General features: G+C 39.0%; 1 pseudogene; it reads left to right on the top strand.

Moving 5' to 3' along the window:
* Positions 1-8,799: 8,799 nt before the first annotated feature.
* Positions 8,800-10,130, top strand: LOC118841908 (annotated as a pseudogene).
* Positions 10,131-15,512: the final 5,382 nt, after the last annotated feature.

Here is a 15,512-nt window from a genome sequence, read left to right as displayed (position 1 = left end):
CTTAAGCTCCCACTATTGTTGCCAATTGTTTCATCTTAGTGGAGACCTTGAGTAAATGAGAAATAAGATGTGGAAGTAATCAAGCTGGGACCATTTTTACCATATATGTATGCATGTATGTGTATATATTTATATAAGTATATATATATATATTTATATAAGTATATATATATTTATATAAGTGTATATATATATATATACAGATATATGGATGTATGTATATATATGTCTTTTCAAAACCTCCAAAATCATAAAAACACTGAGACTGTTGCACAATAATTAAAATTTATAATAACAATAACTATGTCACCACTATTAGGCTTTTACAAATATAAAGTATCATCTTTTGAACTATAATGATAGTGATGACAGTAGCTAATATTTATATAACAATTTAATGTTTATAAATAACTTTATATATATGATCTAATTTGATCCTGGAGAATTTTGGACTCTAGTTCACCTTTGTCCTTTCTATGCAGAATCTAAAATTCAAAGCAGAGTTTAAAAATACCTCAGACTCTGAACATTTTCAAATTCTTAAAATACAAATAAGCTCCATTTCCAGATATGTAAGTATTTCAGAACTTAACACAGTTGCCACTCTATTCTAATTATTATTATTTGCATCTTATCTTTTCAAGAATTTCTTCTCTGTTCCAATAGCTTGGGGACTTAGAAAGCATTTCACCAAAGTCAAGCCCATATGGAAAGCAACAGATATCCATTATGCCTTGTTTTAGCTCATGTAAGGAAAGACACAACCAGGAAGGACACCTTTGTTGTAATCTTCACTACATTTTAGGGAGAGAAATGTCAACAAAGGTCTTACAGAGAGCTGTCCTCAGATTTGGTATACACAATTTTGCTACTTGTTGAGATCTCCAAATATCTAATGTGTGGTTCTGATGGGATTCTATCTCCTTCATACCAGGGCAGTTCGGTAAAGTCAGCCAAAATCATGAATTTTATGGAGAGGGGGCAGCTTCTCATTCAGACATGTCTGGTTGGTTTTCCATCTGATACTCTATAGAGGATTTATGGGAAGACTAGGTAAGCATCATATCAGAGGAGATATGGGTTTTTCCCCATAGCTATCAGGCCACAGATCCCTGGAATATTGAGGCATACTTAATATCTGAAGGTGTTATATCTGGTTATATAACATTTTTTCAACAGACTTAATATTTTGCCTGGGGAAGCAAGAAACTTCTGAAAGTTTCATGGGAAGACTGTGGGGAGAGGAGGTAGAACAGAAATGAAAAGTTGAACAGAATCCTGATCCAAATCTACTTGAAAAGAGCTTCAGACCCTGTCAAATTCAATGCATCTGCATAAACGGTAATCAATTTAATTGATTTTGAGGGTCTTGCTCCACTGCTACCACTTCAAAATTCAATTAAACATAACATTCCAGTATATGATCCTTATAGTAATGAAGAGAAAAGTTTTACTTAAAGCGTAGAAATTTTACATTATTAAAGACATGGTACTGCATTTCATTGAAATGGAAATGTTTAAATTCATTTGGAATATTATTTGATAAAGTGTAAATGCACATTGGTTACCATAATACAAATGAATCTATTTTCTCATTGATGTGGGAAGGATTTAAGGGGCTATCATTAACACTTATAGCTCTCCTTATTTTCCCCCCAAAACAACATAAGCTGTTATTGCCTAAAGAACTATAATTGATAAGTGTTTATGATAGCATCTCAAGAATTCTGCCACACAATTCCAGTAAATTTGAACATCAACTTGATAAGTTATTTGATGTATCCTTGACCACCAGACTATACAAATGGACTTTTTTGCATTTTATCAAAACTAAGCACTAAAATTAATGACTAAAACAATTTTTCTTCCTGGCTAACTTTTTAAAACATTTATATTACAGGATTCCTCCAAAATACTAAATCATGTAATTATATTTGTGCTTTGCAACTATGTCACTTATTGTTTTTAAAATTAATTAACATCATTTTGGAGCTTTTTGTCTCTTTTGTTATAGAGTAATATTTTGAATCAATGATGTATACATTACCCAGAAAAAGTCGTTGTGGAGTGTGTTTTCATGTGAAACATTTTTCATCCTACTTTATTTGGAAATTGTGGGTAGAGTTGGCCACAGCATTCTCTACCCACTAGGTCAGCTCAGGGAGTGACCTTTTCCTGGAGTCTCTATTTTTTCTTCTCTCATTGCAGGGAGCAGCAAAACCCAAAGGCCTCTGTTGTAAAAGGAAAAGATAGATGGCACAACAGATAAAGCACAGGGCCTGGAGTCAGGGTTGACACTAACATTTAATTTGTAAAAAAATGCAATATCTGTGAATTGCACTGAAGTGAAATACAATAAAATGAGGTATTCCTGTATACTGGGCCACAAGCCAAGGAAAGGAAAAGACTTGTGTTAATAAAAGACCTAGAGTCTGTCTCCTGAAAAAGCGTTTCCACTTGTTGTTGCTGCTACTGCATCTGCTTGCCCACTGCTCCAACTCTCACTCCCATTCTTCCCTCATATCTCCCTCTCAAATAATTTTTAAGAATGTCTCTATAATGGAAAACTATTCTCCAATTCTGAATCTGAGGTAGTTTCCTCTTTTGCTGAAGAATAACTCTTCCCAAGATATTTAATGCTTTAGGCCCCTTGGAAAGTCAGTCAGTACAAACCTTTCTATAAAGACTGGTTTGTGTGCCCTCCTAACCACCCACACACACAAAGGCACACACTCAAAATCATCACTTTTTGCAAAAAGTAGTGACACAACTGAAGAATAGGAAGAAGTCAAATCTGATTTTCTTACCCAGTGACCCTACTTTCCTCCCTCTACATTTAAAATTTTTTTAGTAGTATGAAAAGGAGCACGGTCCTATTCTTTTCTTTTTTCCCCTTAAATTTCCCTCAAATACACACATGAATATATCCCAACTACATTTGAAGATAGTAAAGGAAGATGTTGGTGGTAGCTAAGTATTACTAAAAGAATACTTATTAACCCCTCACCTCTCCAGCATCAGTACTTGATCTTCATAGTGACCAGAGAAGTTAGGTGCAGATTGCCTATAAAAAAGGAATTCTTGGATCATTTATGAAGAGGGAGACACCCTCTATTCACTATTACCTCTAGCAAGGCTGGATTGATGATTTGTTTTGCTATGCATATTTCTCTTCCCTCCAACCATTCCCTCTACTCTTCCTGTAGAGGAGTACAGTATCAAAGGAATATTTTGGAAGATTCTGAAGATCATCTGGCAGGATAAGGTACCAGACACTGAGGTCCTTTCTCCAACTAAACTGCCAAGTATTCAAACTCTGTTTCAGAGAATGCAAATCCAATGGGCTGGCCACTTAGTTTGAATGCAAAATGTATGCTTGCCAAAAGGACTATTTTATGGAGAATTCACACAGGGCTTACATGGTGGTCAAAAGAAGAGATACAAGGATACTCTCAAGGTCTCTCTTAAGAACTTTGTAAGTAAGGGGAGAGCCAATGTGGCAAAGTAAAAGCAGGAACTTGCTTGAGTTCTCCACCAAATACCCCCATATTAATGTAAAAAATTACTTCTAGAGCTACAGCAGCCACAAAATGAGAGAGTGAAATAAGTCTCCAGCACATGACAGCCTGGAAGATCTAGAGGAATTTCTATTTCATGGTGCTGGGAGCACAGCACAGACTAGCATGGGGTGTGCCAGAACTGGGCAGAGGAGGCCTCAGAGTACTGAATCACTGGCAGCTGTGGTGGGTTCCAGACTTCTCAACCCACAAACACCAAAGACAATTTAGCAGGTCAGTGGGAAAACTCTATTGGACCTGGGTGAAAGAAGAACCTGTCTAGCCCCAGGCCTGGGGCAGTGGAGGTGGCTGCAGCAGTGGAGACAGCAGCAGCAGCTGCTCCTGGAGGTCCAGGCCCACAGACAGTTGGGTGAGCAAGTGACTGATCAGAGTGGCAGTGGAGGGATATTTTTGCTAGTGCTGAGGCAGGATTCTCTTGCTTTGCTCTGCTTGGATCTGGGTCAGAGTCCTGGGTGGTGCTCCTGGGGTGAGGAGGAGTGCTGGTGTGGCAGATCTTGTGGCAGTTGTGGAGAGGGAGTCCTCCTCACAGTTCCAAGACAGAAAAGAGTGCTTGAGGTCACTCACAGAGAAGAGCACAGGCCAGGAGAGGAATAAACACATCTCCTTGGATCATACAACCTCAGAAGAACTGAAAATTTACAGGTGCCTAGCAGTAGCTTTAAAAACATCTGTACAAAACCCCTGAAGCTTGGGACAGAGCACTCTGCACTCCTGAAGCAGAGTTCTACCTTGATAAAGAGCTCAAAAGTCAAGCACTTGGCTGGGAAAATGAGCAGACAGCATAAAAACACTCAGACTATAGAATCTTACTTTGGTGACAAAAAAGATCAAAATATACAACCAGAAGAAGACATTAAAGTCAAAAATCCTACATTGAAAGTCTCCAAGAAAAATATGAATTGATCACAAGCCATGAAAGAGCTCAAAAATGATTTTGAAAATCAAGTAAGAGAAGTAGAGAAAAAATGGGAAAAGAAATGAGAGTGATGCAAGAAAACCATGAAAAACAAGTCAATATCTTGATAAAGGAGACCCTCAAAAATACTGAAGAAAATAATAACTTAATAAAATAAACTAACTCAAACGGCAAAAGAGGTCCAAAAAGCCAATGAGGAGAATGCCTTAAAAAAAACAGAATTAGCCAAATGGAAAAGGAGGTCCAAAAGCTCACTGATGAAAATAATGCCTTAAAAATTATAATGGAGCAAATGAAAGCTAATTATGATAAATCAAGAAATTATAAAACAGAACCAAAATAATGAAAAAATAGAAGACAATATAAAATATCTCATTGGAAAAAAAACTGACCTGGAAATAGATCCAGGAGAGATAATCTAAAAGTTATTATACTACCTGAAAGCCATGATCCATAAAAGAGCCTAGTCATTGTCTTTCAAGAAATTATCAAGGAAAACTGCCCTCATATTCAAGAACCAGAGGGTAAAATAGAAATTGAAAGAATTCACTGATAGCCTCTTTAATAAGATCTCAAAAGGAAAACTCCTAGGAATATTGTAGCCGAATTCCAGAGTTCCCAAGTCAAGTAGAAAATATTACAAGCAACCAGAAAGAAAAAAAAAGCATGAGTATTGTGGAAATACAATGAGGAAAACACAAGATCTAGCAGCTTTTATGTTGAGGGATGGAAGGACTTGGGATGTGATATTACAGCGGTCAAAGGAGCTAAGATTAAAACCAAGAATCACCTACTTAGCAAAACTGAGTATAATACTTCAGGGGAAAATGGATATTCAAAGAAATAAATGACTTTCAAGTATTCTTGATGAAAAGACCAGAGCTGAATAGAAAATTTTTCTTTCAAGCACAGGAATCAAGAGAAGCATGAAAAGATAAACAGGAAAGAGAAACCATAAGGGACTTATTAAAGTTGAATTGTTTACATCTGAACATAGAAAGATGATATTCGTATCTCATGAGATCTTTCTGAGTATTAAGGTAGTTGAAGGGAAAATACATGTATATATATACATATACATATGCATATACATATACAAATATATGTACACATACATGCCCATATTCATATATACACATACATGTATGTGTGTGTGTATATATGTATATATACAGATATATATATATATGTGTGTGTGTATACATATATACAGATATACATATATGTGTATACATTTAGACAGAGGGCACAGGGTGAGTTGAATATGAAGGGATAATATCTAAAAATGAAATTACGGGGTGAGAGAGGAATCTATTGGGAGAACTAGAAAGGGAATGATAGAATGGGGTAAATTATCTCACATAAAAGGGGCAGGAAAAAGCTGTTATAATGGAAGGGAAGAGGTGGGAGGTGAAAGGGAATGAGTGAATTGTACTCTCATTGCATTTGGATTAAGGAGGGAATAACATATACACTCAACTGGGTATCTTACCCTACAGGAAAGTAGGGGGGGAAGAGGATAAGGGGAGAGGGGATAATAGAAGGGAGGACCAATTGGGGAAGGTTATAGAAGCAAACACTTTGGAAAAGGGACAGGTTCAAAGGAGAAAATAGAATAAATGGGGGGTGGGATAGGATGGAGTGAAATATAGTTAGTGTTTCACAACATGAATATTATGGAAGTGTATTGTATAACAAAACATGTATAACCTATATTGAATTGCTTGCCCTCTCAATGAGGGTGGGTGAGGAGGGAAGAAGGGATTTTGGTACTCAAAGTTTTAAAACTCAAAGTTTTAAAAACAAATGTTAAAAATTGTTTTTACATGCAACTGGGAAATAAGATATACAGGCAATGGGGTATAGAAATCTATACTGCCCTACAAGAAATAAGGGGAAAGGGGATAAGGGAGTGGGGTGGGGTGATAGAAGGGAGGGCAGACTGGGGAAAGTGCTAATCAGAATGCATGCGATCTTCTGGTGGGAAGGGAGGGGAGAGATGGGGATAAAATTTGTAATGAAATCTTGTGGAAATGAATGTTGAAAAATAAAATTAAATAAATTAATCATTGTGTGACATAGGAGACACTGGCACAGGGCCACTCAGCATGGCATGCCCTCATCAGAGAAGGTGCTATGCTGTAGGAGCAAAGAAGAATTGAAGTAGTTCAAAAGAAACGTGAGATGTGCAAATTTAGAGAATCCACCCCAAATGTCCACATGGATTATTGGTTCCCCACTTGTAGTGGAATATTCTGAGCTCATATTGCTCTGATCAGCCAGAGTCAAACACACTGTAATTTGACTCTAGCATAGTGACATAATTTTGGTCCTCGTTGAGAACAAAGGACAACAACCAACCAGAGGAGTAGAGAATCAATCTGAGAGAATAACAAAGACATTGAGGATATCAAGCATTCTGAAACTAAAGTTTTTTGATTCCTCCTTTCGATATATTTGGTAGGCTGTCCACCTATTATCCTAGTGCCTGCTATTTTCAATCCCAGAGGAAGTTTGATTTTGGCAGTGAAGCACATATTATAGTAGTTTGTGGTGTTTGGAAATTATAGAATACAATCATTAATTTATGTACTTCTCTTATTTATATTCATATAATCAGGCTACATAGGCCCTGGACTATATATTTCAAGATACGATGGGCTATTGCTAAACCAGCCAAGTGAAAAGTATTGGAAAACATATAAGAAAAAAAATGGAAAAAATGTGACTTTTTATCAATAGAAAAATCTTGCATTTTGTAGCTTTATAAATCATGTTTCATTTTATTACACAAAGTCAGTAAATATTGTGAAAGGAAAGTGTCTAGCTATGCTGAACTCCCTCTAGAATCACCTTAGTAATGATGGAAAACTTTGCCAAAAGAAGCAGAGAATCAATAAACTGAAGAGAAGCATCAGTGAGCTAATCACACACACACACACACACACACACACACACACACACACCACAGCACAGCATGAAAGAAAAAGAATGTAAAATAAAAGAGAAAACCAGGGACCATTTTTCTCTTTCTACAATGTATGTTAAGAAGGTTAATATTTTCTGTATCATGGTCTCTGCCTAGGATACTTTTTGCACTAGTTCCTCCAATCAGTTCAGAATTTGAGGATCAGGGTAGTATTTAGTGCTGGTGCAGGACTAGAATTAAAGTATGGGGCAGGGTCTGGGACAAGCTGCTTCTTCAAAGATTATGGAACAGAGCAAAGTCTCATCAGGAACTCCTTATAGGAACTGTAGCAGTGAGCAGGGGGTAACCCTACTGTGGCTGAAAATTTCACTCTAGTTCTATGAAAAGAGGTATATGTATCCAGACACACTGTAGAAAACTTCAAGAGAGTTCTGAGGTTGATCCTGAAATGAATTCTTAGACCAGGATGGCAGCAAAGAGAAATAGCCCAGAGACTACTAAGATCTCAGCTTAGTTATGCCAATTAAAACTCTGGGAGTGGGGAGTGCACTGAAAATAATATTCAAGTCAGAGTTTGGAATCATTACACTATATAGGACCAAATGGCCTCTACTTAAGACTAAGACTATTAGGGGGGACAGGCCTAAGAAGCTAACATCAGGTTTATGAATGTCTTATTCCAGACCAAGTATTGAGTGTTCCACATGGCTGCTTCTCGTCCTTTGATTGTATTTTAGGTCTGGCACTGAAATACTGGTCTGAAAATAACTTCAGGAATGGTAAAGTCAAAAAAAATTCCAAGGAAATTTCAAAGAGAAAGATCTTTGCTAGTCATCTTTAGTAGAGAAACAGAAGACATGAACAAAGAGAAGAAAATCCCTAATACAATGAAGATATCTTACTTTAAGAGACTCCCAAGATAAAATTCCAGAAAGGAATAAAAATATCATTACAAGTAGAAGCTAAGTTCCACATCAAAAGAGAGAGACAGAGACAAAGAGACACAGACAGAAGGGAAATAAGAATGAAAGAAATAAAATAACAAATTCATGACAAAAACTCAAGGAATGGATAGGGAAAATAAAGAGTCAAAGAACGAAATCAGGACTCACGGAAAAAATGTGAAAGAAGAATAAACAACTTAGAAGTTCAGAAAGTATACAAAAGTAGTGGCCATGTTAAAAATGGAGCAAAATCTCAAACATTCAATTATATTGGAAGAAATATTGGAGTGAAGAAGAAAGTCTATTTAAAAATCCACTATAATCTACTACAAAACAAAACTGCAAGATGGAATGAGGAGAGATAATTTAAGAATCATTGGATTCCCACTTCTTCTGCCCACTGGAGTCTCAATTCATCATCAGGCAGGCCACATGGAGCCACATTCTGGGGCGGCAGGGCTTGGCCACTGGCTCAAGGCCACCCTGAAGACCTGGAGCAGCGCCAACACCTTGTTCAACATTCTGGGCATGCTGTAATCTGATGAGGAAGATGACATTCTCAGCACCATCCACACCTGCAGCTGACTCTTTGGTGCCTTGCTGGATTGAGGCAAGCTCTTCGAGGAACATCTACCTGAATAGGAAAAGACACCAGTATAACAGCTGCTGTAGCTGCCTCTACAAACACTTGGGCCATTGTACTTTGAAGGTAAAGGAATTGGCCCTTTGCACACTCATGAAGTTTGTGCAGCTAGACGGGGGCACAGTCTCCGGAGAAATCCAAATGAGAAGGCAACTGTTTGCTCCGTGGAGGCCTCCTCTTCTCTGTGGTGGAAGGCCTGATTCGATCAGAGGTGGATTCATTTCTGCTGATCTCCAGGTTCCAGGAGTACCTGGAACATGATGATATTCATTACCATATGATGCTGGGGAAGTGGAAGGTCACTCAGCTGAAGGAGCACAAGCACATCTTTGAGAACATGTGGTTCAGCTTTCTCAAGCACAAGCTGCCTGTCAGCCTCTATAAGAAGGTGCTTGTGATCATGCATGGTTCCATCCTGCCCCATGTGAGCCAGTTGAGCCTCATGATGCACTTCTTCAGGAATGCCTTCGACATTGGTGGCACCATGAGCCTCCGGACCCTGCTTGGGCTCTTTATCCTGATTCATCATCTTATTCTTGAGTGCCTTGACTTCTATCAGAAGCTCTACAGCCTGTTAGATCTGTCTCTTTTCCATGTGAAGTAGTCAGCACACTTTTTCCACTTGGCCAACCTGTTCTTGTCTTCCTTGCACTTACCTGGCTTTCTTGGGGGGTGCCTTTGCCAAGTGTCTCTGCCACCTGTCCCTGACTGCCCCCTGGAAGCACTGCTCATTGCCATTGCTTTCATCTGCAACTTGCTCCAAAGACACCCTGCCTGCAAGGCCCTGATCCACCTTCCCAGCTCAGAGGTCAGTGGTGTGACAGTCGACACCTATGACATGAAGGAATAAGATCCAGCCAAAAGTCATGCCCTGGAGAGTTGCCTGTGGGAGCTAAAGACGTTTCAGAGATATTTTCACCTGGAAGTAGCCAGAGAAGCCATGGCCATCAACCAGACCCTGTCCTCTCATGAAGTCAGCATTGCCTAGCTGTTGCCACTCTCCCCTTACGATATCTTTGAGAAAGGCTTAAAGAAGGAGGAATCTGGCCCTGTGCCCATGGAGTTCCTAAAGCCCCAGGCGCTACTTGGCTGGAGGTCCGGGTTTTTTTTTTCTTTTTGAGTTTTTGATTAAAGGGGCCTTCCCTTGATTAACTTCTTAAAGAGGCCTATTCACTGAATGGGCCTTACCTCACTCACAAAGAGCATCAGAAAAGACCTTAGCCTAAAAGGGCCAAGGTCTCCCAAAGCATCCTGGACCATCTCTGGTTGTCCTGGAGAATATCAGATCACTGGACCCAGATGGCTCTGGAGGAGAAAGCAAGGCTAGTGACTTTGCACAGCCCTCCCTCACTCAAATCAGAGTCAACTGCAAGTCTTGTCATCATTTTCCTGATGTCATGGTCCTCTTGAAGAACTTAGAACAAACACAGCCTGTGAGTACCCTCTCTTCCCCTCCTATTCCCTCCCCTCTTCTCCCATCCTCTCCTTCCTCCTCCCCTCCCCTTCTCTCCTTCTACATTTCAGTGGTGAAGCCTGCTTCCTTTACTTTAGGTTTATTGGCTAGATTTATACATACATACATATATATATATATATATATATATATATATATATATATAATATATACATATGTATTTAATTAATTATTATGTGGAACTCAATTAATTTTTCTGTGGAAACTTAACTTTCCCTAGCTTTTACACATCTCTCACAATAGACAATGAAGTATTATTTTTAAAAAAATACAGTAGACTTTTCTGATAAAGCCTCATTTCTCAAATGTCTAAGGGATTTAGTCAAATTTATAAAAATAAGTGCTATTCCCCAGTTGATAAACAGTTAAAGGATATGACCAGGCAGTTTTCAGGGTAAGTGATCAAAGCTATTTACAATCATATGAAAAAAATGTTGTAAATCACCATTGATTTTAAAAAAAGGAAATTTGGGGGGCAGAGCCAAGGTGGTGGCTGGAAACCAGGGACTTGTCTAAATTTATCTCTCCCCCAGGACCCTCCAAACACTTATAAAAAGGGCTCTGAACAGATTCTAGAACTGCAGAATCTACAAAGTAGCAGAGGGAAGCAGGTCTTCAGCCCAGGACATCCTGGATGGTCTCTGAGTAAGGTCTATTGCACTGTGTTGGGAGCGGAGAGGAGCAGAGCCCAGTGTGGGCCATGCCTGGACCAACCAGACTGGGAGCCAGGCTGAACAGGCCCTAGCACCAGTTACCAGACTTCTCAACCCACAAACACCAAATACAACAGAGAAGATTAATGGGAAAAACTATGGGGAAGGAGTGAAAAGAGTTCATGGTCTGGCGACCACCCCGGGGGCAGCAGAGGTGGTGCAGCTCTGAGGCTGCTTACAGAGCTACAGCTGCAGTTGTTTCCTGCCCCAGGCCCACTTGGTAGGAGGAATTATGTGGCAGATCAGAGTGGGAGTGCAGAGCCTGCTTACATCTGAGTCATGGATTGGGTTGGTGGTTCTTGGGGGAGGAGGAGTGCTGGTGTGGCAGAGCTTGCTTTGTAGATATAGCTCTGAAAACAACAGTGCAGCCCCTCAAGCTTGGGACAAAGTACTGTCTACTCTACAAGCAGTCATATCCCAACAAAAAACTCAAGGGTCCAGTAAATTGGCTGGGAACAGGGCCAGGCAGCAAAAACGGACTCAGATTCAGACTCAGACTTTGGAATCTTTCTTTGGTGACAAAGATGACCAAAACATACAATCAGAAGAAGTCAACAAAGTCAAAGAGCCTACATCAAAAGGCTCCAAGAAAAACATCAACTGGTCTCCAGCCATAAAAGAGCTTAAAAAGGATTTGTAAAAGCAAATAAGCAAAATAGAGGAAAAATTGGGACGAGAAATGAGAGTGATGCAATAAAACCATGAAAAACAAGTCAGTGACTTGCTAAAGGAGATTCCCCAAAAACACTGAAGAAAATAACACCTTAAAAAATAGACCACCTTAAATGGCAAAAGAGCTCCAAAAAGCCAATGAGAAGAAGAATGCCTTGAAAGGCAGAATTAGCCAAATGGAAAAGGAGGTCCAACAGACCACTGAAGAAAATACTACCTTAAAAATTAGATTGGAGCAAGTAGAAGCTAGTGACTTTATGAAAAATCAAGATATTATAAAACAGAACCAAAGGAATGAAAAAATGGAAGACAATGTGAAATATCTCCTTGGAAAAACCACTGACCTGGAAAATAAATCCAGGAGAGATAACTTAAAAATTATTGAAATACCTGAAAGCCATGATCAAAAAAAGAGCCTAGATAACATCTTTCAAGACATTATCAAGGAGAACTGCCCTGTTATTCTAGAGCCAGAGGGTAAAATAGAAATTGAAGGAATCCACCCATTGCCTCCTGAAAAAGATCCAAAAAAGAAAACTCCTAGGAATGTTGTTGACAAATTCCAGAGTTCCCAGATCAAGGAGAAAATACTGCAAGCAGCAAGAAAGAAACAATTTGAGTATTGTGGAAACACAATCAGGATAACATAAGATCTAACAGCTTCTGCATTAAGGGGTTGAAGGGCCTGGAATATGATATTTCAGAGGTCAATAGAGCCAGGATTAAAACCGAGAATCACCTACCCAAGAAAACTGAGTATAATGCTGCAAGGCAAAATATGGATTTTCAATAAAATAGAGGACTTCCAAGCTTTCTCAGTGAAAAGACCAGAGCTGAATAGAAAATTTGAGTTTTAAACACAAGAATCATTGAAAGATGATATGTATAATTCAGGAGACCTCAGTATTAGGGTAGCTGAAGGGAATACATACACACAAACACACACACACATACATACACACACACGTATATATATATATATGTATTTATATGTGTGTATGTGCATATATATGCGTATATATATATATATATGTATACACACACACACACACACACACACATATACAGACAGAGGGCACCGGGTGAGTTGAATATGAAGGGATGATAAAAAAATAAAATCAAATTAAGGAATGTGAGAGCAATATATTGAGAGAGAAAGAAAGGGAGAGATAGAATGGGGTAAATTATCTCATATAAAAGTGGCAAGAAAAAGCAATTTCGTTGGAAGGGAAGAGGGGGCAGGTGAGGGGGAATGAGTAAGTCTTGCTCTCATTGGATTTGACCTGAGGAGGGAATAGCATACACACTCAATTGGTATCTTACCCCACAGAAAGGAAGGAGGAAGGAGATAAAAAAGGGGGGATGGCAGAAGGGAGGGCGGAAAGGAGGAAGTGCAAACACTTTTGAAAAGTTCAGGGTCAAGGGAGAAAATTGAATAAAGTGGGACAGGATAAGAAGGAGCAAAATATAGTTAGTCTTTCACAACATGAGTATTGTGGAAGGGTTTTGTGTAATGATACACATGTGGCCTATGTTGAATTGCTTCCCTTCTTAGGGAGTGTGGGTGGGGAGCGAAGAGGGGAAAGAATTTGGAACTCGAAGTTTTAAAAGCAGATGTTCAAAAAAAAGTTTTCACATTCAACTAGGAATTAAGATATACAGGCAATGGGGCATAGAAATCTATGTAGTCCTACAAGAATGTAAGGGAAAAGGGGATGGTGGGGAGGGGGGGACAGAAGGGAGGGCTGACTGGGGAATGGGGCTATCAGAATATATGCCATCTTAGAGTGGGGGGAGGGTAGAAATGGGGAGAAAATTTGTAATTCAAAATCTTGTGGAAATCAATGCTGAAAAGTAAAAATATTAAATAAATAAATAATAATTTTTTAAAAAAAATTAAAAAGGAATGTTTAAAACCTCTTAGTTACCACCTCACACCTGTCAGAAGTAACAAATACTGGAGGAGATGAAAGAAAATAGGTACATTAACAAATTGTTGGTGGAGTAGTGTACAACCATTCTAGAGAAAAATCTGGAACTATGGCCAAAGGATTACAAAATGGTGTATATCCTTTGACCCAGCAATATCACTGATAAGTGTATATCCCAAAAAAATCAAAGGAAAAGAAGAAAAATATTTATATATGAAAGTATTTATAGCACCTCTTTTTGTGGTGGTAAATAATGGAAAATTGAGGGCCTACTCATCAATTGGGGAATGACCAAACAAGTTGTGGCATGTGATTGTGATGAAGTACCACTCTGCTATAAGAAGCGATGGATGGGTTAGTTTCAGGGAGAAAAAATGGCAAGCCCTATATGAACTGCTGCTAAGTGAAGTAAGAACTCAAAGATAATTGTGCATAGTAATAACAATGTTGTAATGATTATCAACTGTGAATGACTTGGATACTCTTATCAATAGAGAAATCCAAGAAAATTCCACAGGAATCATGATGAAGGAATGCTATCCAGCTCCGGAGGGAGAACTGATGAACTCAGAGAGCGAATTGAAGTATTTTCCCCTTTATTTTGTGATGTGGCAAATACAGACATATATTTTGCATGATTTTGCATGTATAATTGATATATTGTTTGCCTTCTCAGGAGATGGGGAGGCCCAGGAGGGACTGAGAAAATCTGGAACTCAGAATCTTGAAATGAAGTGTGAAAAATTAATATCATTTTTAAAAGTTAAAAAAAAAACTGGCCAAAGCTACTAGAACAGGAGATTGAATTAAAAATATAAAATAATTCACAGGATACCATCTGAAAGGAATCTAAAATTTAACACAGCCTTACAGCATACAGGTAAAGAATAGGAAAATCAAGGGTACAAACTTCCTTCTTGTCACCAAGATTGTCTTTCACTTTGTATATTATATAAAGTTTTCAGGTGTGTAAATTCTCCCTCTTCAACATCTTACACATTAAAACCCTTCTTTTCACTCATACAACTGTATTGGCAACCAAAAATGGGCTCCTTAGCACTTAGTCAACAAGTGCCCTTGACTAGTTTGGCTTTTTCCCCTGAACTGAATGCTGTTTGTATGTTGGACTGGAGTAAGGGCCCCTTCACCTTGCTTCCCTTGCTTAAGCTGATGGAAAGAACCTGTGCTTTCCTGGTCAACCCCTTCACCTTGCTTAAGCAGATTGAAAGAACCTGTGCTTTCCCCGGCGTACCTTACCCCCCCCCCCCCCCCCCCCCGCAGAAGCTGGATGGTTAAAAGCAGCTCCCGTTGGAGCCAGAGGCTGCTACAGCCAGCCAGCCACAGCCGAAGCAGGAGCTGCCAGTAGCAGAGCTGACCTACGGGAGGAAGCTGAACAAGGACTTGAAGCCAGTGGGTAATCTTTTTACCATAGAGGGGGAAGCATGATTTTGCTTTATGCAATCATGCTTCTCTGTAGCCTCCTGGTTACTCTTTCAAGGCGTACTTATTGGGCCTGGAAGCTTTTGATCAATATATCAAAATGGGGTTGCTGGTTCATGGGTTGGTTACTGTGGAGCCTAAATATATGTTTTGATTCTTCTGCCTTCTACTTTGAGAGTTTCTTATATCCGGCGGTTCCGAACCTTTCAGACATGTTTATGATCCTCTTTGAGATTATAAACTCTGCCCTCCTAATACAACAACCACCACCC

This window comes from Trichosurus vulpecula, chromosome 1 (genome assembly GCF_011100635.1).
Source record: "Trichosurus vulpecula isolate mTriVul1 chromosome 1, mTriVul1.pri, whole genome shotgun sequence".
In the NCBI taxonomy this organism is placed as follows: domain Eukaryota; kingdom Metazoa; phylum Chordata; class Mammalia; order Diprotodontia; family Phalangeridae; genus Trichosurus; species Trichosurus vulpecula.
Note: the sequence above shows the minus strand (reverse complement) of the source record. Positions and strands in the feature narration are given on the sequence as shown.